The following is a 26,149-nucleotide window of genomic DNA, read 5'->3' on the forward strand; positions in this document are numbered from 1 at the left end:
TTATTTCCTATTAGTAACAATCCGGAATGTTCTGCCTTCATTTGTCTGCCAGACTGCCAGTGACTGTGACCTCAGCATTGTTTGCCATTCATGAAGCCATGCTGCCAGTCACTGACCTCAGTCTAGTCTAAATTACTCTGACCCTGTGTTGACATTTAGACCATGGCCTGTTCTTCAGCTTTTCCCTTGTGAGCCAACAGCTGTCTAGCGAGAGAAATGAGAAATATGGATAGTGCTACTTTGATTAATAATAAAAAAAAAAGCAGTTGACAAGCAGAAATCACTAAAATAATTTATTCTCAATTGCAAAAAGAACAATTATAAATGGGACAATACTGCTGAAATACTGTAGATGTTTGGCACTTTGCACCAAAATAGCATGCACCAGCTGGATGTAACAAAAAATTAGCAAGCAGGTGTAAACTATTTTATGGGGTAATGAAAGGCTCTCGGGTTCTATTAGCTTGGTTAAGCAGAGGTCCTGGCATTTGTAGCAGTTTCACCAATGAAGTGGCTGCAACTGCTGAAATCTGCAGTCGATGAAAAATAATGAAGATGAATACAACTGGAAAAGGAATTCAGAGTGCAGGTAAGCTCCTGTTCCTTTTGATATTTTTATTTGGAAATATGTAATAAATGTATATTTATATTTGATACAAGTAGTGCTACCCCTACTTCCCTTTGTATATATCTGTTTGGACAGGTACAGATCCCCTTTTCTCACTGTGGGGGAGATTCAAGTCCGGTAGCAGTATTGTTAAAAACACAATGTATTTATATGTTATCTTTATAAAACTAGTTAATACAAATCATTAGGTAGTATTAAAGCTGCAAATCTACATGTACTTTTAGAACTTAAACTATTGTGAATTTACTCCCTATGTTTTCCCAAGAGCTGGACTTCTAAGCTTTATGCTATATATATATATATATATATATATATATATATATACACTGCTCAAAAAAATAAAGGGAGCACTGAAACAACACAATGTAACTCCAAGTCAATCACACTTCTGTGAAATCAAACTGTCCACTTAGGAAGCAACACTGATTGACAATCAATTTCACTTGCTGTTGTGCAAGTGGAATAGACAACAGGTGGGAATTATAGGCAATTAGCAAGACACCCCCAATAAAGGAGTTGTTCTGTAGGTGGTGACCACAGACCACTTCTCAGCTCCTGTGCTTTCTGGCTGATGTTTTGGTCACTTTTGAAAGCTGGCGGTGCTTTCACTCCAGTGGTAGCATGAGGCGGAGTCTACAACCCACACAAGTGGCTCAGGTAGTGCATCTCATCCAGGATGGCACATCAATGCGAACTGTGGCAAGAAGGTTTGCTGTGTCTGTCAGCGTAGTGTCCAGAGCATGGAGGCGCTACCAGAAGACAGGCCAGTACATCAGGAGATGTGGAGGAGGCCGTTGGAGGGCAACAACCCAGCAGCAGGACCGCTACCTCTGCCATTGTGCAAGGAGGAACATGAGGAGCACTGCCAGAGCCCTGCAAAATGACCATGAGGGTGGTATGAGGGCCCGACGTCCACAGGTGGGGGTTGTGCTTACAGCCCAACACCGTGCAGGACGTTTGGCATTTGCCAGAGAACACCAAGATTGGCAAATTCGCCACTGGCACCCTGTGCTCTTCACAGATGAAAGCAGGTTCTCACTGAGCACATATGACAGAGGTGACAGAGTCTGGAGACGCCAAGGAGAACGTTCTGCTGCCTGCTACATCCTCCAGCATGACCGGTTTGGCAGTGGGTCAGTAATGGTGTGGGGTGGCATTTCTTTGGGGGGCCACACAGCCCTCCATGTGCTCGCCAGAGGTAGCCTGACTGCCATTAGGTGCCGAGATGAGATCCTCAGACCCCTTGTGAGACCATATATGCTGGTGCGGTTGGCCCTTGGTTCCTCCTAATGCAAGACAATCCTAGACCTCATGTGGCTGTAGTTTGTCAGCAGTTCCTGCAAGACAAAGGCATTGATGCTATGGACTGGCCCGCCCGTTCCCCAGACCTGAATCCAATTGAGCACATCTGGAACATCATGTCTCGCTCCATCCACCAACGCCACGTTGCACCACAGACTGTACAGGAGTTGGCGGATGCTTTAGTCCAGGTCTGGGAGGAGATCCCTCAGGAGACCATCCGCCACCTCATCAGGAGCATGCCCAGGCATTGTAGGGAGGTCATACAGGCACGTGGAGGCCACACACACTACTGAGCCTCATTTTGACTTGTTTTAAGGACATTACATCAAAGTTGGATCAGCCTGTAGTGTGTTTTTCCACTTTAATTTTGAGTGTGACTCCAAATCCAGACCTCCATGGGTTAATAAATTTGATTTCCATTGATCATTTTTGTGTGATTTTGTTGTCAGCACATTCAACTATGTAAAAAACAAAGTATTTAATAAGAATATGTCATTCATTCAGATCTAGGATGTGTTATTTTAGTGTTCCCTTTATTTTTTTAAAAAGTGTATATATATATATATATATATATATATATAAAATGCTAAATGCATAAGCACTCACTCACTCACTCACTGATCACTAATTCTCTTCCCGATATGTTAGGAAGCTGATATGTAACATAGGTATTCTTCAGGTGCATGCCTCCCAACATGGGCTCTCATTTCGAGTTGTTGGCTCGCAAGCTGCTTTTAGCAGCATTGCACACGCTAAGCCGCCGCCTACTGGGAGTGAATCTTAGCTTAGTAAAATTGCGAACAAAATATTCTCTAAATTGCGATTAGAAATGTCTTTGCAGTTTCTGAATAGCTCGAGACTTACTCTGCCACTGCGATCAGTTCAGTCAGTTTCGTTCCTGATTTGACGTCACAAACACACCCAACGTTCGCCCAGGCACTCCCCCGTTTCTCCAGCCACTCCCGCGTTTTTCCCAGAAACGGCAGCGTTTTTTCACACACTCCCATAAAACGGCCAGTTTCCGCCCAGAAACACCCACTTCCTGTCAATCACATTACGATCACCAGAACGAAGAAAAAACCTTGTAATGCCGTGAGTAAAATACCAAACTTCTTAGCAAATTTACTTGGCGCAGTCGCAGTGCGAACATTGCGCATGCGCAATTAGCGGAAAATCGCTGCGATGCGAAGAAAATTACCGAGCGAACAACTCGGAATGACCACCATGGGACAAAGGGGGTAATTCCAAGTTGATCGCAGCAGGAATTTGGTTAGCAGTTGGGCAAAACCATGTGCACTGCAGGGGAGGCCGATATAACAAGTGCAGAGAGAGTTAGATTTGGGTGTGGTGTGTTCAATCTGCAATCTAAATTGCAGTGTAAAAATAAAGCAGCCAGTATTTACCCTGCACAGAAACAAAATAACCCACCCAAATCTAACTCTTTCTGCACATGTTATATCTGCCTCCCCTGCAGTGCACATGGTTTTGCCCAACTGCTAAAAAATTTCCTGCTGCGATCAGCTTGGAATTACCCCCAAAATGCTGTGCTTTTCTCTTAATTTATGATTGCATCACCTGTTTTGAACAGGTTGATGGATAAGAAAGGTGTTTCAGCACAGGCGATGGCAACCATAAATTTAGAGTGAAGTCCAGGTGTAGAGCGTTCTGTCCCTCCTGGAGACGGTCATGTTGGGAGGTATGCAGGTGGGAAATAAGAAAACTGTGTAATTAGAATTTTAATAAACCTCCCCTAAGAAGATGAACAGGGGGTTGACATAATAACAGTGTGGCAGGAGAGACTAACCAGCCACACGTGTAATGGCGGCCGCAGCACTGAAGGGGTTAACCCCTAGTGCCCGGCGCCATTAGGAGGACAATGGGCGCTTGGCGCCACTTTTAAACTGTGCACTGGTGCTTGGCGCCATCTTTAAATGTATTGTGGGTACTAGGCACCGGGTATTTCAAAATATGTTTAATACTGTGTTTTCACCGTGTTATATATAATGCTCTAGGCACAGTTGTAGGATTGCACATTTACAATGAAGGAATGTGTAAGCTGTGTTGGTTTTAAAATGCATTTACGTTTGAGGACAAATGGCCTTGGAAGCTTCTCACCTAGGAATTGAGATGCTGATGACCCTGGCACCTGGAAAGGGGTCTATGGACAAGCCATTTCTTTGAGATTGAGATGTGTCTCTGTGTAACTTTATAGACACATGCAGGTGAAAGGATCTGTTTGCTGTCTTCTCTGAATATTCTGTGAACTGGTTTTGCATGGAGACACAAGTTGCTGCTAAATCAGATTGTGTTTTATGAATGCAAACTAGTGGGTTTCGTTTACCAACAGTTTAATGTAACATTTCTTAGGCTGCATTATGTGTGATGCAGATTATGTTTGATTTACAGTATAAAAACGTTGTCTATGTGTGAGAGGGTGAATGCAATTGAAATGCAAGTTACATTTACATTTGTGAAAGAGACAGGAACATGGTAATCAGATTGTGTTTGGGAAAGCCGCTGGTTTGGTTATATATGAAGAGGAGCAGGAATGTGCTTTATCTAATGCTTAACTTTTGAAATGTAACTTGTATTTATTTATATTTTGTGTGATAACCTGATTGGTTGGAGAAGACAGGGAGGGCTTACCCCCCTGTGGTACTGTGTGTAGAACTGAGATAAAAAGAGGATGCCTGTGAGCCTCCAAGTGTAATTGTACCATCTTCATTCTGCTGGAACATCTTGCTGTGTGCTGTTGCCCCTAGCAATAGGGAAGAGTCTTTTTTAAGACTATTATTGAGCAAATAAACATCATCTGCCTCAAGAAGATTGCTTCATCTTGTGACCTACAGGGTTATGCCAAACATAGCCCCGTCCTCCGGCTGTCCAGGGAAGCACCTAACGTCTCCAAGTTCCGCCTTCCGCCAGCTACCGGTAGAGGCCTAGCAAGTGGCTAGTGGGGATTCGTCAATACCACACAGGTGTGGTAAGGCAGTGTGTCGGCACATACAGAGCAGAACCGTGGTTCCAAACGCCACGGCAGGTTAGGAGTTTGGTGATGGCAGCATAAACCCGCCCACAGCACAGTGGGTGGAGTCAGTAACAGGCGGGTACTGATGGTAAGCGGGAATCCCCTATGTGGTCAGGTCCCGTGTGACCTAAAATTCCATTCTGTGCACAGGGGGCAGGACGCGAAAGCGGTGAGTGCTTTCGTACGGAACCATCCTGTCACAAACGTAATTACCGATGTGTGGCTTGCGTTGCATGAACAATAACGCCCAAACGGACAATTGGATCAAAATTTGGATTTGACCTCCAGTGGGTAGAATTTAATAAACTACACAAATGGTCCTGTCACTTTTTACTATATCTGCTACAGGTGCGCCTCAGGTAATGACAAGAACCATGGATTAATGTTTACTTACATGAAGACGTCTCAGATTTACCACATTTTTGACACTCATTTATATTTACAACCGTGAAAATCAGAAAGCCTTCTGTGAAGAATGGGTAGAACAGCTAGTCTGCAGTATAACCTCATCCATTTTTCATTGCATATTTTTTGTATTGGGGAGAAAACCGTATCAGACAAGTCACATCACGAGAAAGACATCTGGTGCTTGAATAATGTAACTTGTTATGCTGCTTGGCTGTAGTGTCATTTAGCCGGACCATGAAGAAACCAAAATATAACCTTTTTATTTATTGGTGTTATTTTCATAAAGGCAAAATAAGGCAGGTGGTGGCTAATGAATCTTTCCAGAAGAACTTACAATGATATTAGAATTATAAATTCTAGACTGAAAAAGAAGTTTATATGCTATTTTTTGGGGTGGTTTGTGTCCTTATTTTAGGATGCAATACTATTAGGCCCTACACACTGGGCGATTTGACTGCAAGATATGAACGATCTCGTTCATTAATGAATGAGATAACATTCATATTGTGCAGTGTGGAGGCAACAGCGATGAACGATGTGCGGCCCCACGCTCGTTCATCGCTGGTGCCCCTTCGGTTGTGCATGCAGGCCAATATGGACAATCTCGTCCACATTTGCCTGCACTTCTGTAGAGCCGGATGACAGGGGGAGTGAAGAAACTTCACTGCCCCCCCACCGCCGGGTCGCCCATCTGCCGTATCGGCGGTCGGGCAGCTCGGCGGCGTATCGCCATGTCTGTAGGGTCCATAAGGATTGAACTGTTAATTTCTAACAACACAATATAGGGCAGGCCTGGCCAGCCTGTGGCTCTCCAGCTGTTGTGAAACTACTAGTTCCAGCATGCCCTGCCATAGTTTTGCTATTAGGGAATGCTAAAACTGTCATTGCATGCTGGGATTTGTAGTTTCACAACATCTGGAGAGCAACAGGTTGGCCAGGCCTGATATAGGGGAAATATAGTGAAGTCCAAATGTTGCTGCAACATCTAAGTCACTACAAATCACAGCAAATTAAAAGTGATTTTGATGTAATACCCAGATATTTACGGAGTGAAAACCCAAATTGCCAGTGAATTGCAGCAGGGTTTAAAACAATAAATCGCCAGTGAATTAGGCTATTATGGAAGTTAAATAAAATAATTTTAAACAAAAACATATCCCACTCTCTTTCTGTAATTGGCCTGTACTAGTCGATACCAGGTGCAGTCCTTTGGGTTAGTGGGGTGGGGGTTGTGGCTGTGGGTACCAGTAGGGAAGCCAATTCCAGGATGCCATGCTTTTTTGAATCTCAGAAATACCCAGGTTTAGTGTCTGATATTATCAGTAGCGGATCTTGCCACGGGCAAGCAGGACTTTTGCCCGGGGTGCCGCCTTCCGGAGGGCGCTGCACCAGGGCAAGATCCGCTGCTGCTGTGCCCCCCGCTGCCCGCTGCCCCCCGCTGCCGGTGGCCGATGTGAAGGGAAACTAGAGTTTCCCTTCGTGGAGAGGTCCTTTACTGTGCGGTGCGCGATGACGTCAACGCGCACCACCATTAAAGGACCTCTCCACGAAGGGCTTCACAGCGGCCAGCGGCAGCACATTTCAGTCTGTACAGGGGGCGTAAATGACCACGCCCCCTGCACAAAGCCATGCCCCCCCCATTGCCGCCCGGGGCGCGCAAAGCCGCAGAACCGGCCCTGGATATTATCCACGTGTGTAGCTTTCTCTGACCGGCCAGCAATTAGGTAGGGATGTCCCAAAAAAAAACTCCTCAACAGTACGTCTGACAAACGCATTTCCCCGCTTAGATATTCAGCTCAGCGGCTTCCTCAATGTCCATGGACATCCCTACCTAAGTGCTGGCTGGCCAGAGAAAGCTACACACGTGGATAATATCCGACACTAAACCTGTTATCCACTAGACGGTGGACTCCGGATAAGGCTGTATTTGGAAGCGACAGCCGGGAGAGGTATCAATTTGACACGTGTAAAGCTGCATACTCCTGCATAAATAATTATCTCTATGAGTCTTATGAGCTATAATTATGATATACTATAAGTGGAGATCACACTGGTTGTCAACATAATTGTGTGGAGGAACTTTATTTGGAAAGTATATCTAATCGGCTGCGTGTTAAAGAACTGTAACCTGAGAGATTAATCCAGACTTGCTGAGTAGCTGGATAAGCTACTATTGTAACAATCAAAGAAACAGAGTTACAATTGGGACAAAAGTATCGAATGGTATCATTCAGTTCAAACACTCAGCTGTATATATAACTAAATACTGAGGAGCAGATAAAATTCTCTGGCTGGTTATATAAGGGAAGGAACACCCTGCGAGTCATATATCTTAATTATTTTATATGGTATGGGTTATGTAGATGTATTTTATATGTGATATTAAATTAATAATTTTTTAGTGTGAAAGTGCCAGCGCTGTTCTTTTGTGTTTTCTGTTTATTTCAAGGCTATAAACCTAGCCTCTTGGACTTAGCAGCAGACGCCTTCACAGCAACAATAGCACCAGACTATTTCTATATATATGCTGGGAGATGCGGCGAGTGCTGGGAAGAAGAAGGTGGAGAACGTGGTGTGTGCTGGCAGAAGAAGAAACACAAAGCAGAGCGGGAGATGTAAACTGGAGAGAGCCACAGGACACTGGGTGGTGAGAGCATAGCTGTTAGCTGGATAGCAGTGGTGTGTTGCCGGGAGTGTTGCTGGAGCACGGGTGTTCAGATGCCACAACTGGAGGACCGGACACCGCTAGGTCTGGTGATAGGTGCGGATGCAGTGATCATCTTGAGAGAGAGAGGAGCCATTACAGTGGGAATAGCCAGCTTGAAGTTCCGTTCAGGGCCGTCTTTTCATATGGGCTCAATGGGCTCTTGCCCAAGGGCCCCAGGATTAAAAGGGCCCTAGGCTAATAGCTGAGGGTCCCCTCTTTCCAGGGGTACCAGACTTTTTTAAATCGACCCTGGGGAACCGGAGATATCCGACTTCAAAGCAGTGGTCCCCTTCCAAGCCTGTTAATTGTTCTTCCCAGCCAGATATCTCGGGTTCTGTCTGACTTAGAGTTTTTCTGAGGGTATACTCCAAAAGCTGGAACTCTCCCCTTTCAGTGGACACTATGCCCAGAACCAGAGATATCAGCCTTCAAGCTGATATCTCTGGTCCAGCTCCACACGCTTAATATGCAGTTTTATATTTTTGTTGGTGGATTGCTCTAGTTCCTGAAGTCTGATCCCCAAGTCCCCAGTATCTCCTGAAAGGTGGGACTCTCTAGTTTTTGTTATCCCATTAAAGCTAAGAAATCTATTTCCAGGAACTGAGATATCTGCAGTAAAGCAAGCTGCCCTTACCCCCAGAAAATGATGAATATTAAGCCCACTCCAATATCCACCCCTCCCCTGTATATTAAACACCCCCTACCACCCTGGAAGTCATGTACCAGGGCCCCTTAATTCAGCACAATGTCCCGTTCTACAGTTTAGTGTTCTCCTTCTCCTCCCATTTGTGCAGTAAAGGAGTAATTAGCAGAAATTATTTCTCCATGTCCTACATGCTGAGCGAAAGATAGAACCCCCTACCCCCCGCGGGACATCAAAGCTGCCGCTGATAGCACTCCCCACCCCTACCGCTGATGGGTGGGTAGGGGCCCCAATGCATTGCTGTGCCCAGGGGCCTACACTGCTGTTAAGATGGCTCTGGTTCCGTTCCCTGGGTCTGAGTAAGTACTATTTGAGACTGACAGCCAGCCACAGACCAGTGTACTTTTCAGCCTCCACTACCTGTCTAACAAACTAGCCAGTGATTAAGTAGAGTACAGCCAGCAGCGCCAACTAAGACTAGAGATGTGCGAGTTCGGTTTTACTCGGATTTACTCAGGTCTCAAAACGGCATCTTATTGGCTCACGGATGTCACGTGTTTTGGACAGCGAGGTTCTCAACTATGCTGAATACACTTGTGACACACCTTTACGCCCCCTATGGGACCTCTGGTGCAATTATAGCCACTTATTGTCCCTATGGTAAATCCACCTTGGGCGGATAATTTGTCTACCCAGTTGCAGCAATTGAGTCACTCCTTGGTTAGACATAAAACTGCCCCAAGTCACTCTTGCGTCTCGGGGTCATCTAAGCAGGCTACTTCCTCCTCACAATCCACTAATCTCTCAGAAGATTCTTCTGATGAGGATGGGGAGTATACTGTCCGTCAGATATTGACACAGCTGCTTCTGACGAGGAATCCACTACTCAGGTTGATGTCCCTAACTTAGTGTTTGCTATTACGCAGATCCTACAAATCACTGATGATGACGAGGATTCCACTACGGTGTCTAAGAAACTGATAGGTTTGAATGTCAGAGGGTAACTAAAACGTTATTACTTCTGACCATCTAGTGGACATATGACAAGAACCCTGGTCTTTTCCAGGAATGAAATTCTCCCTTTCTAAAAAGATGGTAGCTCGCTATCCTCTCCCTACAGAGTTGTGTAACAAGTAGGAAAATTCACCACCAGTGGATTCCCATGTCACCCGTCTAGTGGTGTCATCTACTCTGCCTGTCACCACTGTCACCTCACTGAAGGAACCGACAGATAAGCGTGTGGAAGGATGTTTGAAGTCTATTTACTCCCTTACAGGTGCTGTACATAGACCCACTATAGCAGCCTCTTGGGCTGCAAAAAAGAACTGAAGCATGGGATCAGGCATTAGAGGAAGAGCTGCATCAGGATATATCTGACATTGTCAGACAGTACCTGTCTCACATGACCACCGCTGCCTATTACATTCAGGATGCATCCTCTGAAGCAGGTTTGTTGGTGGACAAGGCATCGACTACGTCCAACCTGGCTCACCGTATTCTGTGGTTGAGGTCATGGAAGGTGGACCTGGACTCCAAAAAGACCTTGTAGGTACTCCCTTTTAAGGGAGACATCCTGTTTGAGGAAGACTTCAATAAAATTGTGGCTGACTTGGCGGCTGCTAAGACTGCCTTTCTCCCTAACACTACTCCTTCTGCACAGAAGGCAAAAGTTACCACTTTTCGCTCCTTTCGGCCTCAGGGGAAAGCAAATGGTCAGGTATACCCAAGACAATCTCGTGCTTCCAAAACCACAAAGCCCAAGGATAAACAATCCTGGGCATCCTGTCAGCCTGCTAAACACGACAAGCCTGCTGCACGACGGGACAAGCCACCCCCTGGGGGATCCCAGGGTGGGAGGATGACTTCTGTGATTCACCCAGGTCTGGTCAAAGACCACTTTAGACTCATGGATGTGAGAAGTTGTCTCTCACGGGTATGCAGTCTCTTTCCAGAGGCAACCCCCTCACCAGTTCTGCACAACGGTTATTCCTTCGGATCCGTTACAGGCGCAAGCTCTACAAATGGTTGTGAGTTCCCTCCTGGATACAGGAGTGGTGGTGCCGATACCTCTATCCCAGAGAGGCAGAGGATACTACTCAACCCTGTTTCTAGTACCAAAACCCAATGGGTCTTTCCGGCCTATACTCAACCTCAAATCACTGAACAAGTTTGTGAGAGTATACAAGTTCCATATGGAAACACTGTGCTCAATTGTACTGGCCATGGAACCCAAAATATACCTATTGCCATCTCACATCAGCAATATCCTTGTTTGCTGTTGGCAACCTTCACTATCATTTCCAGGCCCTGCCATTTGGATTGGCCATGGCCCCTCGGATCTTCACCAAGGCTATTATGGCCATGATGACGGCTCATCTCCGTCACCAGGTAGTAGGGATCCTGCTGTATCTGGATGACTTGCTGATCCTGGCAAACTCCCACGATGTCCTCCTTAATCATCTGCAACTGGCGGTAAACTTCCTACAATCCCACAGATTGCTCATCAACTGGAAGAAGTCCTCGCTGGTCCCTGATCGGAGCATGGTGCACCTGGCGGCACTGCTGGACACACACAGTCAACGGCTTTTTCTGTCTCCAGAGAAGGTCCTGAAGCTTTAGGTGTTACGTTCCTGATGCTCAGAACTAGAAAGATGTTGTGAAGTGAGTCCAGAGCACCAGGATGTGACACTGAAATAGTGAGGGAACGGGAATAGCCCCTAGCACCCTACCTCCGTTGTTTTACCCGTGTGGTCAGTTCACGCCTGAGTGACTATGGTTTCTTGGGCCCACGGCAGCCGCGTTTGAAGGGCGGATTAGGTCTGCCCAACTCCGATGCCCCCAGGTCTTAGCGTGAGACAAAGCGTGAACCGAGACAGCATAATAACAAGGAGACCTCTAACTAACGCAAACAGAAGCTAGGGGTTACTAACTACCCTAAAACTAAATTTATGTGCGGCATGCCGCCAAAGGAAAAGAACAACAAAATATATCACTGTCCACTCAACCCACACGGCACCGCCGAGTTCCGGGGAGGACAGTGAAAAGCGGAAACCTCCGCAAAAACCACCAATACAAAAAGTACCAAAAGGACTAAGCGGCCTAGGCCACAACACGCGGTAGAAGCCGCTACTCACGAAACCGGGAGAGAACCCCAACAAACGAGAACCCCCAGATAACTGCAACAGGTTCACTTGAACAGGAAGGATTCCCGGGACCGGCTTCAGAACTCCAGGACTCAGGAGCACAGGGAGCAGGATCGACCAGATACAGCTGACCAGGAACAGACGTTACAAGGCAGGAACAGCATACAGGAAGCTATCACCGGCGTCTGTGCCAGGTAGTGAGGGAGAATATAACAGGGAGCCCTCCAATAGCTGCAGTGAAGCTTAATTAGTAATGTCGTGCAGCTGCCCTGCTGCACGACCAGAGCTAACAGGTGTATTGATTGATAGGAAGCAACGGGGAACGCGGTTCGTCTGTGGCATCCCCGTTGCTAAGGGTCCGGTGGCTACGCACGCACGGCGTCCCAGCATTGCCAGGGACCCGGCGGCTCAGCGCGCACGGCGTCCTGGCGTTGCCAGGGACCCGGCAGCTCAGCGCGCACGGCGTCCTGGCGTTGCTAGGCGCCGGGCAGGCAGGAAGGGAGGTGCGGCGGCCGTGAGCGTCGCTCGGAAGCAGACCGAGCGGCGCCGCGTACCGCGGCACCTAACAGTACCCCCCCCTTGAGGAGGGGTTAAAGAACCACTAAAGCCAGGTTTCTGAGGAAATTCCTGAAAGAATAATCTCTTAAGTTTAGGGGCATGTAGATCCTTATCCAGGACCCAAGACCTTTCTTCCGGGCCATAGCCTTTCCAGTGAACCAAAAAATAAAGCCGGCCCCGAGAAACTTTGGAATCTAAAACCTTCTCCACCAAGAACTCTTGTTGCCCCTGAACATCCACCGGAGGTCTACCCTGGGAAGTCTTCCGAGGGAATCTCCTGAAATAAAAATACTGCTTCAGAAGGGAACAGTGAAAAGTATTGCCAATTTTGAGTGATTTAGGCAAGCGTAGCCGAAAAGCAACTGGGTTGACCTTCTTAATGATAAGGAACGGTCCAATAAATTTGGGTCCCAATCTAGCCGAGGGTTGTCGGAGCTTGATGTTGCGGGTTGACAACCACACCTTATCTCCCACCTTAAAAGTGCATGGGCGTCAGAACCTATCAGAAATTTTTTTTTCTCGGAAGGCAGCCTTCTTAAGGGCAAGGTGCACCTTTTTCCAAATCATTCTGAGACGGGAAGTTAAGGTCAACGAGTAGACTGGAAAATGAGGGTAAAAAGAATTGGCTCTAGGATGAAAGCCCAAGACCGAAAAGAATGGGGACTCCTTGGTGGAAGAATGACAAGAGTTATTATAGGCAAACTTGGAAAAAGGAAGAAATTCAGACCAATCATTCTGAAGTTTGGCCGAATATAGCCGTAAATACTGTTTTAACGACTGATTAACACGTTCAGTTTGTCCGTTAGACTGTGGATGGTACCCAGATGTTAAAGAGAGTTTCATATTTAATGAGGCACAAAAACGTTTCCAGAAACGGGCGATGAATTGCGGTCCCCGATCAGAGACAATATCCCTGGGTAAACCATTGAGCCTGAACACATGGCGGAGAAATAAAACTGCCAACCCTTGAGCAGAGGGTAATCGGGGGAGAGCAATGAAGTGGGCCATCTTACTAAAACTGTCTACTACCACCCAAATGACTCGAAATACAGCTGAAAGAGGAAGGTCCACCACGAAATCCATGGATATATGTGACCATGGCCTGAGAGGAATGGCTAAAGGTATGAGTTGCCCGACCGGCAACGATCGAGATACCTTGTACTGAGCACAAACCTGACAGGAACGGACAAATTCCCTTACATCTTTAGAAAGATTAGGCCACCACACTGAGCGAGAGATTAACTCCAAGGTCTTAGTGATACCCGGATGACCAGAAACCTTATTATCATGAAACTCAGCTAGAACAGTGCCTCTCAGAAATTCAGGGACGAAGAGACGATCTGCAGGAGTGACTTTGGGAGCCTGCTGCTGAAGCTGGACTAGCTGTGTAAATAAATCCTGTGTGAGGCCAGCCCGGATGACAGACGATGGAACTATGGGGGTAGTAGCCGGGTGGTTGTTGTGAACCGGAAGAAAAAAATGTGACAGGGCATCGGCTTTTGTATTCTTGGAACCGGGCCTGAAGGTAATAAACCTGAAACGAGTAAAAAACAACGCCCAACGTGCCTGTCGAGCATTAAGCCGTTTAGCTGACTCAATATACCGCAGGTTCTTGTGGTCAGTAAACACCGTAATGGTATGCCTAGCTCCTTCCAGCCAATGCCTCCACTCCTCGAAAGCCCATTTAACTGCCAACAATTCTCGATTACCAACATCATAGTTGGATTCTGCGGAGGAGAATTTCCTGGACATGAAGGCACATGGGTGTAATTCCTGAGACTCCGGGTCTTCCTGAGAAAGGATAGCCCCCACTCCAACCTCTGAGGCATCTACCTCGACAATAAAGGGGAGCTCCGGGTTAGGGTGTCTGAGCACTGGAGCTGAGACAAAGGCCTGCTTTAAGGCCAGAAAGGCAGACTTGGCTACAGGCGACCAATTGGAAGGGCCCGCTCCTTTTTTAGTCAATGCTACTATAGGAGCAACCAAATCAGAGAAGGTATGAATAAAACGCCTATAGTAATTTGCAAACCCTAAAAAGCACTAAATTGCTTTTAAGTTCGTGGGTTGTGCCCAATTTAGGATGGCCTGGAGTTTTTTTGGTTCCATGAAAAACCCCTTAGGAGAAATAATATAACCCAGGAAGGACACTTCTGTGATGTGGAAATAACATTTCTCCAGTTTGGCGTATAAATGATTTTCCCGTAACTTCTGAAGGACCAGTCGTACATGGGTAATATGTTGTTCTAAAGACTCGGAGTAAATCAAAATGTCGTCTAAATAAACGACCACGAACTTTCCTAGAAAGTCGTGAAGGACGTCGTTAATGAGATCTTGAAATACAGCAGGAGCATTTGACAGCCCAAACGGCATCACCAGGTATTCATAATGTCCCGACTGTGTGCTGAAAGCCGTCTTCCACTCATCCCCAGATTTAATTCGGATGAGATTGTAAGCCCCTCTAAGATCGATCTTGGAAAAGATAACGGCAGTCCGGAGCTGATCAAATAGTACTGAAATCAGTGGCAAGGGGTAGGTGTTTTTAACAGAGATTTTATTCAAAGCCCGAAAATCAATACATGGTCTGAGCGACCCATCTTTTTTCTCAACAAAAAAGATCCCTGCACTCAATGGAGATTTCGAGGGCCTAATGAAGCCTTTTTTTAGGCTCTCCTGTACATAATCATTCATTGCCGTAGTTTCCGGCCCAGACAGGGCATATAGTCTCCCCTTAGGTAAAGAGGCACCGGGAACTAAGTCAATAGCGCAGTCATAGGACCGATGAGGAGGCAGAATATCCGCATTACCCTTGGAGAAAACGTCGGCAAAGTCCTGATATTCCAAAGGAATAAGTTCTGGGGTGACTGCCGCAACCCGGACTGGACGGGAAATACATTCCTTAACACAAAAGGGACCCCATCGGGAAATCTCCCCAGACTGCCAATCTATGGTGGGATTATGAAAGGCAAGCCAGGGGTGACCCAGAACTACGGGGACAGCCGGACAATGGGTAAGGTAAAATTCGATTTTCTCTGAATGTAGGGCCCCCAATGTCAGTTGTACTGGAGGTGTGCAGTGAGTGATTACCCCGTTAGAAAGCGGACCACCATCCAAGCCGTGCATGGTGATACGTTTATCCATAGGTATCTGTGGAACGCCCAAAGCCTGAGCCCAACCAAGATCCATGAAATTTCCCGCAGCTCCACTGTCGACGAAGGCCGACACCAACGAACTGAGGCTACCAAAGGAAATTTTTACAGGAACTAATAAGGAATCATTAGAGGAGATTAACTGCAGACCCAAGTGAACCCCCTCACTATTCACTTGGTGAGAGCGTTTCCCTGCTTATTCGGGCAATTACGTGCGATATGTCCCTTGCCACCACAATACAAGCAAAGACCAGAATTTAGCCTTCTGGTTCTTTCCTCTGGGGACAGCCGGGAGAGACCCATTTGCATGGGCTCCTCGACGTCCTCAGGGAAAGTATACACACATGGACTAGGCCTGAAACTAGCTAGTCTTTCAGCCCTCCGCTCCCGGAGATGACGATCAATTTTAATAGCAAGCTCCATGAGTTTGTCTAGAGTCTCTGAAGCGGGGTACTGAAGGAGACTGTCTTTAATAACTTCAGACAAACCGAGGCGAAACTGACTGCGCAGGGCCAGGTCATTCCAGCCACAGTCGTTCGACCAACGGCGAAACTCGGTACAATACGCCTCTGCTGGATTTTTCCCTTGCTTAAGTGCACGCAGGTGGCTCTCAGCCGACGCTTCTCTATCAGGGTCATCATACAAAAGGCCTAAGGACTTAAAAAAGGCATCTACAGATAGCAAGGCAACATCATCGGCTTTTAGCCCAAAAGCCCAGGTTTGTGGATCGCCTTGTAGTAATGACATCACAATCCCGACCCGTTGAGACTCAGTACCAGAGGATCGGGGCCTTAAACGAAAATAAAGCTTACAAGCTTCCTTGAAATTAAAAAAAATCCTTTTGGTTACCCAAAAAACGGTCAGGTAGATGCATCTTTGGTTCTGGAATCATACTCGGGGAGGCTCGCAAAAGATCTTCCTGCGATCTCACCCGAAAAATAAGATCCTGAACCATCTGAGTAAGTTCCTGAATCTGGTTGGCCAAAAGCTGGCTGGGATTCGGTCCTAATACTGCCGGATTCATGAGGCCGAATTTCAAAGCCCACCAAATACAAATAACTTTTTTTTTTTTTTTGTGTGTTTTTTGGGCCGGTGATAATGTTATGTTCCTGATGCTCAGAACTAGAAAGATGTTGTGAAGTGAGTCCAGAGCACCAGGACGTGACGCTGAAATAGGGAGGGAACAGGAATATCCCCTAGCACCCTACCTCCGTTGTTTTACCCGTGTGGTCAGTTCACGCCTGAGTGACTATGGTTTCTTGGGCCCACGGCAGCCGCGTTTGAAGGGCGGATTAGGTCTGCCCAACTCCGATGCCCCCAGGTCTTAGCGTAAGACAAAGCGTGAACCGAGACAGGATAATAACAAGGGGACCTCTAACTAACACAAACAGAAGCTAGGGGCTACTAACTACCCTAAAACTAAATTTATGTGCGGCACGCAGCCAAAGGAAAAGAACAACAAAAGATATCACTGTCCACTCCCCCACACGGCACCGCCGAGTTCCGGGGAGGACAGTGAAAAGCGGAAACCTCCGCAAAAACCACCAATACAAAAAGTACCAAAAGGACTAAGCGGCCTAGGCCGCAACACGCGGCAGAAGCCGCTACTCACGAAACCGGGAGAGAACCCCAACAAACGAGAACCCCCAGATGACTGCAACAGGTTCACTTGAACAGGAAGGATTCCCAGGACCGGCTTCAGAACTCCAGGACTCAGGAGTACAGGGAGCAGGATCGACCAGATACAGCTGACCAGGAACAGACGTTACAAGGCAGGAACAGCATACAGGAAGCTATCACCGGCGTCTGTGCCAGGTAGTGAGGAAGAATATAACAGGGAGCCCTCCAATAGTTGCAGCGAAGCTTAATTAGTAATGTCGTGCAGCTGCCCTGCTGCACGACCAGAGCTAACAGGTGTATTGATTGATAGGACGCAACGGGGAACGCGGTTCGTCTGTGGCGTCCCCGTTGCTAAGGGTCCGGCGGTTACGCGCGCACGGCGTCCCAGCGTTGCCAGGGACCCGGCGGCTCAGCGCGCACGGCGTCCTGGCGTTGCCAGGGACCCGGTGGCTCAGCGCGCACGGCATCCTGGCGTTGCTAGGTGCCGGGCGGGCAGGAAGGGAGGTGCGGCGGCCGTGAGCATCGCTCGGAAGCAGACCGAGCGGCGCCGCGGACCGCGGCACCTAACATTAGGACAGGATAAGATATTTCCTCTCTCGCCCAAGGGTGTCAATACACTCGGCGATGCAAGTACTAGGCCTGATGGTGTCGGCGTTCGACATGGTAGAGTACGCTCAATTTCATTCCTGCCCTCTGCAGAAGTTAATCCTTTCCAAATGGGATAGCCTATCTCACCGGATCAGGTCTCACATGATCTCATTGACTCCGGAGGTTCGTCTGTCGCTGACCTGGTGCCTACAGGACCAGCAGTTAAACAGGGGTCGTCGCTTCTGGATCCCCAACTGGGTCTTACTGACTACGGATGCCAGTCTGAGGGGCTAGTGTGTGGTGTTGGAGCAACACTCTTTCCAGGGTCGGTGGACAAGGAGGAATCACTCCTCCCAATAAACAATCTGGAATTGCGGGTGTCAGCGTCCGGAGTCTTTCCGGTACGCTGGGGCCGCAGGGCTGGCTTCCTTGGCATTGTGCTGGCAGCGGCGGAGGTGGGCTGCTGCACCGGATCCGTGGGCAGCAGTAGCGGAGGTGAGAGGGTCCGCTCGTGGCGGCGGGACGCCGCTACAGCGGGTCGCTCTTGCTGAACCGTTGCTTGGAGACCAGGGGCAGTGAGCAATGTGGCTTTGCAAAAAGGTCTGCATTACTGGGCGCCGCCATGTTGGAGACCTAGTTTTAAGCATAGTTCCTGTTTCCTGTTTCTTCCAGCCAATCCAGGGGAAGCTCTCCCTATAAAAGGGGGCTGGTTTAGGACAGGGATGCCAGTGCTTCAAGTTATAACCCTGTTGTAGGTGCTTTAGCCTGTGCTCCCAGGATTCCTGCTGTATCTTGGTTCCTCCTGATCCTGATTGGTCGGTTCTCTGTTGCTGCTGCAGCCCTGCCGTTTCTTGCCTGCTACTACCTGTGGAAGCGCTCCTGGAAAACCCGGTCCAGTAAGACTCTTTGGGCACAGTCGGCCCCGGGTCTTCTGCCTCGTCTTTCAAGCCACACTCCACAGATCTCCTTCACCAGCCACGCCTTTGTACCACTGACCACAGCCTGCAGATTATTATCTTCAAGCCTCGTTTTCCAAACCACAGTCCACAGTCCTTGTCTCCAGCCACGTTTTCAACTACCATCCACAGTTCCACAGTTCATCATCTACAGTCTCGTCTTTCAAATCACAGTCCGCAGTTCTTCACCTCCAGCCACGTCTTTAACCATTGTGCTTCAGCCTCAGTTCCCTACCTCAGCCCTGTACATAATAAATACTTTCCATTGACTCTCAAACCCCGCCTACGTTCTTCATTGCTCCGTGTCCCATGCGAAGGAACTATATCCAGCCCCCTCATCTGGTTCATTCACAGCCTGCTACCTCCTCGGGCAAATCTCAGCTGCCGGATCCTCAAACCCTGCCAGACGTGACAGCGGGCAGTGTACAATGCTTTGTCTCTCATCCTGCCTCTGTTAAAGAACAGGCTTGTTCAAGTACTGTCAGACAACACCATGATGGTGGCATACAAAAACCATCAAGGGGGCACTCGAAGCCACATGGCAATGATGGAGGTGTCAAAAATCCTTTGTTGGGTGGAACACCATCAATATTGGCAGTGTTAATTTGGGGAGTCCTCAACTGCTAAGTGGATTTCCTCAGTCGTCAGGAAGTGCATGCCGGGGAGTGGAGTCTTCATCCAGAAGTCTTTCAACCCATAGTGGACAAATGGGGACTACCAGATGTAGACCTGATGGCGTCTCGACACAATCACAAAGTTCCGGTCATCGGATCAAGAACCAGGGATCCTCAAGCAGCGTTCATGGACACACTGGCAATTCCATGGAACTTTCGGCTGCCCTATGTGTTCCTTCCAGTGTCACTCCTGCCCAGGGTACTACAGAAGTTCAAACGAGAGGAAAAAAACTACTTCTAGTCGCTCCAGCGTGGCCCAGATGGCATTGGTTCTAAGACCTGCAGGGTCTACTGATAGAGCGTTCTCTTCTACTTCCTCAACGCCTTGATCTCCTCTTTCAGGGCCCTTGCTTCTATTCGGACCTGGCCAGACTGGCTTTGATGGCGTGGCTCTTGAAGCATCACTCCTGAGGGCCAAACGATTCTCAGAGGTGGTTATCCAAACTATGCTAAAGGCCCAAAAAACGGCATTTGCACGGATATATTACAGGGTCTGGAATTCTTACTTCACCTGGTGTGCTGCTAAGAATTGCGATGCATACAAATTTGGAACTTCCAGACTTCTGGCTTTTCTGCAACAATGCCTGGACTTCGGCTTTTTCGTCTGGCCTCCCTCAAGGTTCATATATCTGCCTTGTCGATGTGGTTTCAGAGAAAAATTGCGTCTCTTCCTGGCGTTCATACTTTTATTCAGGTTGTTTATGGATTTAGCCTCCCTATGTCCCTCCTGTGGCTCCATGGGATCTGTCTGTTGTCCTGAATGCCCTGCAAGAGTGTCCATTTGAACCTCTTGAGTCAGTGGACCTTAAATGGCTCATGGTCAAGGTCCTGTTCCTACTGGCTATTGCCTCTACGAGGAGGGTGTCAGATCTGGACGCTTTGTCCTGTCATCTACCCTTCCTGATATTTCACCGTGACCAGGCAGTTCTTAGAACTCGCCCTAGTTATTTACCTAAAGTAGGGTCATCTTTTCACCTAAACCAAGAGATTGTGGTTCCGACCTTCAACTCTTCTGGTTTGTCCTCCAAAGAGCGGTCTTTGGATGTGATACGGGCTCTCCGTATATACGTGGAGAGAACTGCCTCTATCTGGAGGTCAGATTCCCTTTTTGTACGGTTTGGTTTTCACAAACGTGGCTGGCCTGCGAATAAGCAATCCTTGGCCAGATGTATTAGAATGGTGAATGCATAAGCTTAAGCACAGGCTGGACTCCCAGTTCCTGCTGCTATTACTGCCCATTCTACTTGGTCTGTTGGACCTTCTCGAGTGGCTCGCCGTGCTAGGTGGCTACGTTGTCCTCAGTGAACACATTCATTAGGTTCGATGCCTTTGATACTTCCACCTCCCAGGATGCTTCCTGTGCGTTCTCATACCCACTAAGGCGCTTCCCCTCCCTTGAGGAACTGCTTTAGTACATCACACGATGTTTCCCTGTGAAAACCACTGTACCCTGCTGCAGAAAAGGAGATTTATGGTAGACTTACAATTGTTAAATCTCTTTCTGCGAAGTACATTGGGTTCCTCAGGGCACCCACCCTGATGCACCTAGATTCTATGGGTTTGTATGGCATTAGCCACTGGTCCCTTCTCCTATCATGAGAATGTGACTAAGATCTACCTCCTCTTATGCCTGCTCCTACATTGGACTGTTTAACAAAACGGAGCTCACAGTGCCTGGAGGCAGGGTTATAGAGGAGGACCCACAATGCATCCTGGGACAGCCTAAAGCTTTAGCCTGTTGGTGCATCTGGACCAAGATCCACTCTACATCCGATGTTTCCCTGTGGAACCCAATGTACTTTGCAGAAAGAGATTTAACAATGGCAAGTCTACCATAAATCTCCTTTTTTTCAGGATTGGTTCATGTATTGTGTTGTACAAGAGGTTTCATATACTGTAAGTGGCCACGAGAAACCTTATTCAAAAATTCACGTAGCCATAGGGATCATTGTGCCTTAAAAGCCAATGCAGGGAAATGACACTGATGAGCCCATTTGAATGTATTTATCTCTGATTTCTATTTTTCCCCAAGAATGTAACAGCTGCATAATGGAGGTAAGGTGCAATAAGGGAGATTGATGCAGACTATTCAGGAAGTCAGGGAGATTGCTGCTATTTCAGATAGTCTCCTGCATAATGAGGGAGGGTAGGCAACTATGACACAAAAGCACCAGTATATATTCCACTGTTGCTCACCTGGGGACTCTCCACTCTTGTCAGGATATATGTTTTGTGTGCTCTAGCTTCCATGCGCTCCTCGACCTCGTGTTTCTTTCTTGTCCCTTGTGCACTCTGCGTGGCCCATCTGTGTAAGATATTTATTGTCTGGCCAGATGTTTCAGCACACCAGCTGAAAATACCAGGACTATACAGAAGATCATCAAACTATAACTAGAGTTCATTCAGATTTTATAAACCTCCTGAGATCATCAGCAACAGTGTAAGTAGTCTCTGTAAAAAATGGAAAATTATTTGTTTTTTGTTCCAACCTGAACTTGTTATATTGAATGATTTGAGAATAATTTTCTAATACTTGAAAATTATTTATGATAACTAAATTAAATCATCAAAGTACTTCTGATCAACTATTTTATCAAAAATAATCACTTCATTAAAGGCAAATTAGTGTTTATAGCTAACTAAATATGTTCATCAAACTTTCTTTCTCTGTTCTACTGCAGGTGGCTATGTTAGGAGGGAAGTGCTTTACTAACTGAATGTCACATCACTGGAAGTTTGTTGATTGGGGTCGGACCCCTTAAGCTAGCTGTATGTCCTCGAGTATAAACAAAGCTGGTTGTCCTGACTATACTATTCCTCGTGCTGACCAGTGGTAGCCGCAGACACTGATGCTGCAGAATGATAAAGGACAGAAACTGAGACTAGGTGCAGGCTATGAAGATACTCCATGGTAGCAGAGGCATCACTAGGGTTGGTGTCACCCGGTGGGGTAACTCATGGTGTCTCTTCCCCATGAACCTCCTCCTGTATCACACCACACCGCACCAAATCCATAGAAATGTTTTACTAAAAATAATCGTTTCTGATTAATATTTTAAAAAAATAGGGTGATTCTCCAGAAAGTGAACATAAAGTCCTGCGCATCACGTGCTTTTAAAAATGTTTTCCTTTCAAACTGGTCTGTTAAGAAATTGTTGTTATATGAAAACATAATTACTTCGTAGCAATGCCTTACCCTATAACTTAAGACCCACTAAAATCTTGGTATTTAGGAGAAGTATGTGGTTTGAATTTGTGTAGCTGTCCCGTGCATCATGGAGAATCGCCCATTAAAGTGGTCTTCAATTACCCCCCAAAAGAAATTTCAATATCAAATACATTTGTTTCACTTAGTCAATTATGTATATTTTTTCTGAAATAGTGGAATGTATTTTTTTTTTTTTTTAGAAAAAATGTTAATTTCAATACAATCCACTTTTACTTTAGGAAAAATATATATATATTTGATGAAGTGATAGTGTAGTTTAAAAGTAAACTGTAAATACTAACTTACAATCCAACAGTCCACAATCTGTTTCCACACAGACTCTCTAACTTGTTCCAGAAAATAAGTCGCAATCTCTATTCAGCTAGCAGCTGAAATGGTTGACAGTAAGTAACAGAACGCTGAGGAGAACAATGAGGCGCGCACTGCAGGTCCTCTCTCTATTAACAGCAGCACCCCTCCCACTCTGCTCCTAGAATGCCAAGCGGTCCCGGCATGTGTGATGACATCATTGTGGCAGGTATCCTACTAGGATACAGTAGTGTTGAATTGCCCCCGCTCCATACCTGATAACTCCCCCAATGCCTCAAAAAAAAAAAACTGCCAAACTTGGACCAGATAACCACCCCACCAAAGCCTCGTCCACTACATGTGACAAGAGCACTCTCTATCCATACGTCCAATTGGCTGTTACCGAGCCAGCTGTTCTAGACACCTTTCTTCCCCATCCTCCACATATTGGGATGCTGCAGATAAAGCATACCCCCTCCGTCCGTACTGCCACGATTCACCAGCAGCATTCTGCAGACATGGAGGTGGTCAACAAGATGAGACCTGGAGGGAAAGAATGGAGCACACTGTGAGGATAGAGGGGGAGGCGGGAGGTTTCAGTATACAAATGCTGGGGAGGCTGACAGGGCGATAAAAGGCAGAGAGCAGATGGAAGAAAGGGAGGGTATAAGAAGAAGAGAAAATGGTTGAGAGGAGATGTAGCGCATGGAGGAGGGAGGAGGAGGAAAGGTGGTGATCAGGGCCAGCGCTAGGGTGTTCAGCGCCCCCCTGCAAACTATAAATTTTGCGCCCTCCCATATTCCTTTGGTGTGCAACGGGAAAAGGGGTGTGGTCTCACAAGTAAGGGGCATGACCACACAGTAGTACCCCCATTTAAAATTACGCCACAATGTAGCACAATCTTATTCATCTTATACGTAATGCCCCACCCGTAGTAGTAGCATCCTTATATGTAATGCACCCCAGTAGTAGTAGCTTCCTTATACACAATGTCCCCCCAGTAGTAGTAGCGTTGTTATATGTAATGCCCCCCAGTAGTAGTAGCATCACTATATGTAATGCCGCCCCTGTAGTAGTAGCGTCCTTATACATAATGCCCCCCAGTAGCAGAAACGTCCTTATATGTAATGCCCCCCCAGGTAGTAGTAGCATCGTTATATGTAATGCCGCCCCTGTAGTAGTAGCGTCCTTATACATCATGCCCCCCCAGTAGTAGTAGCATCGTTATACGTAATGCCCCCCCCACCTGTAGTAGTAGCATCCTCACATGTAATGGCCTCCCCAGCAGTAGCGTCCGCAAAGCATGCGCACACAGAAACACCTCATACACACACACACAATTCACACATATATACACACACACATACACACACACACAATACATACACACACACACACACACATACATTTCTCTCTCACCCTCCACTTACTAAGTCTGGCTGGCCGTCACTGCAATGCTTACTCTCCCACTGTTCAGCTGCCTGGTCCCGCGTAGCTCCGCCCTTCTATCCCATGTAGCTCCGCCCCTCATGTCATCGTAGCTCCGCCCCTTTTCAGGACACGCACTGCACACAGCCCGCTGTAACAGGTGATTGGTGGGGGGAGTGGGCTTTTCATGCTGCCGGTGCCGCTGCCTGTCATACAGTGACAGGCACAGCAGCTGGCAGCAGCAGCATGGGGGACAGGACAGCGCAACAGGGAAGGGATGCAGAGCAGGGGGAGCGCCTCTCCGTCCTAGCGCTTCCCTGCACTGCATCCCTTCGCTGAGCGGGTAGCGCCGGGCCTGGTGGTGATACTGTGTACAGGTGAAACTCACAAAATTAGAATATCGTGCAAAAGTTCATTTATTTCAGTAATTCATCTTAAAAGGTGAAACTAATATTATATAGACTCATTACATGCAAAGTGAGATATTTCAAGCCTTTATTTGTTATAATTTTGATGATTGTGGCTTACAGCTTAAGAAAAACCCAAATCCAAAATCTCAGAAAATTATAATATTACATAAACTCAATAAAAAAAGGACTTTAAATACAGAAATGTCGGACCTCTGAAAAGTATAATCATGCATATGTACTCAATACTTGGTTTGGGTCCCTTTTGCATGAATTACTGCGGCGCGGCATGGATTCTATCAGCCTGTGGCACTGCTGAGGTGTTATGGAAGACCAGGATGCTTTAATAGCAGCCTTCAGCTCTTCTGCATTGTTCGGTCTCATGTCTCTCATCTTTCTCTTGGCAATACCCCATAGATTCTCTTTTTTTCTTTAGCTCAGGTAAGACGCTTCTGGTGTTGTTTGTTGTTTAGGAGCGGCTTGATAAGAGGAATATGACATTTGAAGCCCATGCTCAGGATCCGTCAGTGTGTGGTTGCACTTGATGCACTAACTCCAGTCTCAGTCCACTCCTTATGAAGCTCCCACACACTTTTGAATGGCCTTTTCCTGACAAAAAAATAACTGGTCTGTTGCTGAGTGGTCGAAAGTCCTCTTTTCTGATGAAAGCAAATTTTGCATCTCACTTGGAAACCAAGGTCCCAGAGTATGGAGGAAGAATGGAGAGGAACACAATCCAAGATGCTTGAAGTCCAGTGTGAAGCTTCCACAGTCTGTGTTGATTTGGGGAGCCATGTCATCTGCTGGTGTTTTTCCACTGTGCTTTTTATTAAGTCCAGGGTCAATGCAGCCATCTACCAGGACATTTTGGAGCACTTCACCTGCCCACACTGCCAAAAGTACCAAAATCTGGTTCAATGACCATGGAATTACTGTTCTGGATTGGCCAGCAAACTCGAATGACCTGAACCCCATAGAGAATCTATGGGGCATTGTCAAGAGAAAGATGAGAGACATGAGACCGAACAATGCAGAAGAACTGAAGGCCACAGGCTGATAGAATCCACGCCACGCTGCATATTCATGCAAAAGGGGCCCAAACCAAGTACTGAGTACATATGCATGATTATACTTTTCAGAGGGCCAACATTTCTGTATTTAAAATCTTTTTTTTTTTTATTGATTTTATGTAATCTAATTTTCTGAGATTTTGGATTTGGGGTTTTCTTAAACTGTAAACCACAATCATCAAAATTATAACAAATAAAAGCTTGAAATATCTCGCTTTGCATGTAATGAGTCTATATAATATATTAGTTTAAGATTTTAAGTTTAATTACTGAAATAAATGAACTTTTGTACGATATTCTAATTTACTGAGTTTCACCTGTACATG

The 26,149-nt window shown here is 46.8% G+C and overlaps 1 long non-coding RNA gene across 1 annotated transcript in view; it reads left to right on the plus strand.

The window, feature by feature from the left end:
- The first annotated feature begins 519 nt into the window (after window positions 1–519).
- LOC134928973 (uncharacterized) overlaps window positions 520–26,149 on the plus strand; it is a 37,036-nt gene continuing 11,406 nt past the window's right edge. Inside the window, exon 1 of the long non-coding RNA XR_010178175.1 lies at window positions 520–589. This is a non-coding gene — a long non-coding RNA (uncharacterized LOC134928973). The remainder of the gene's footprint in view (window positions 590–26,149) is intronic.

The sequence above is a fragment of the Pseudophryne corroboree genome, chromosome 5 (genome assembly GCF_028390025.1).
Source record: "Pseudophryne corroboree isolate aPseCor3 chromosome 5, aPseCor3.hap2, whole genome shotgun sequence".
NCBI lineage: Eukaryota > Metazoa > Chordata > Amphibia > Anura > Myobatrachidae > Pseudophryne > Pseudophryne corroboree.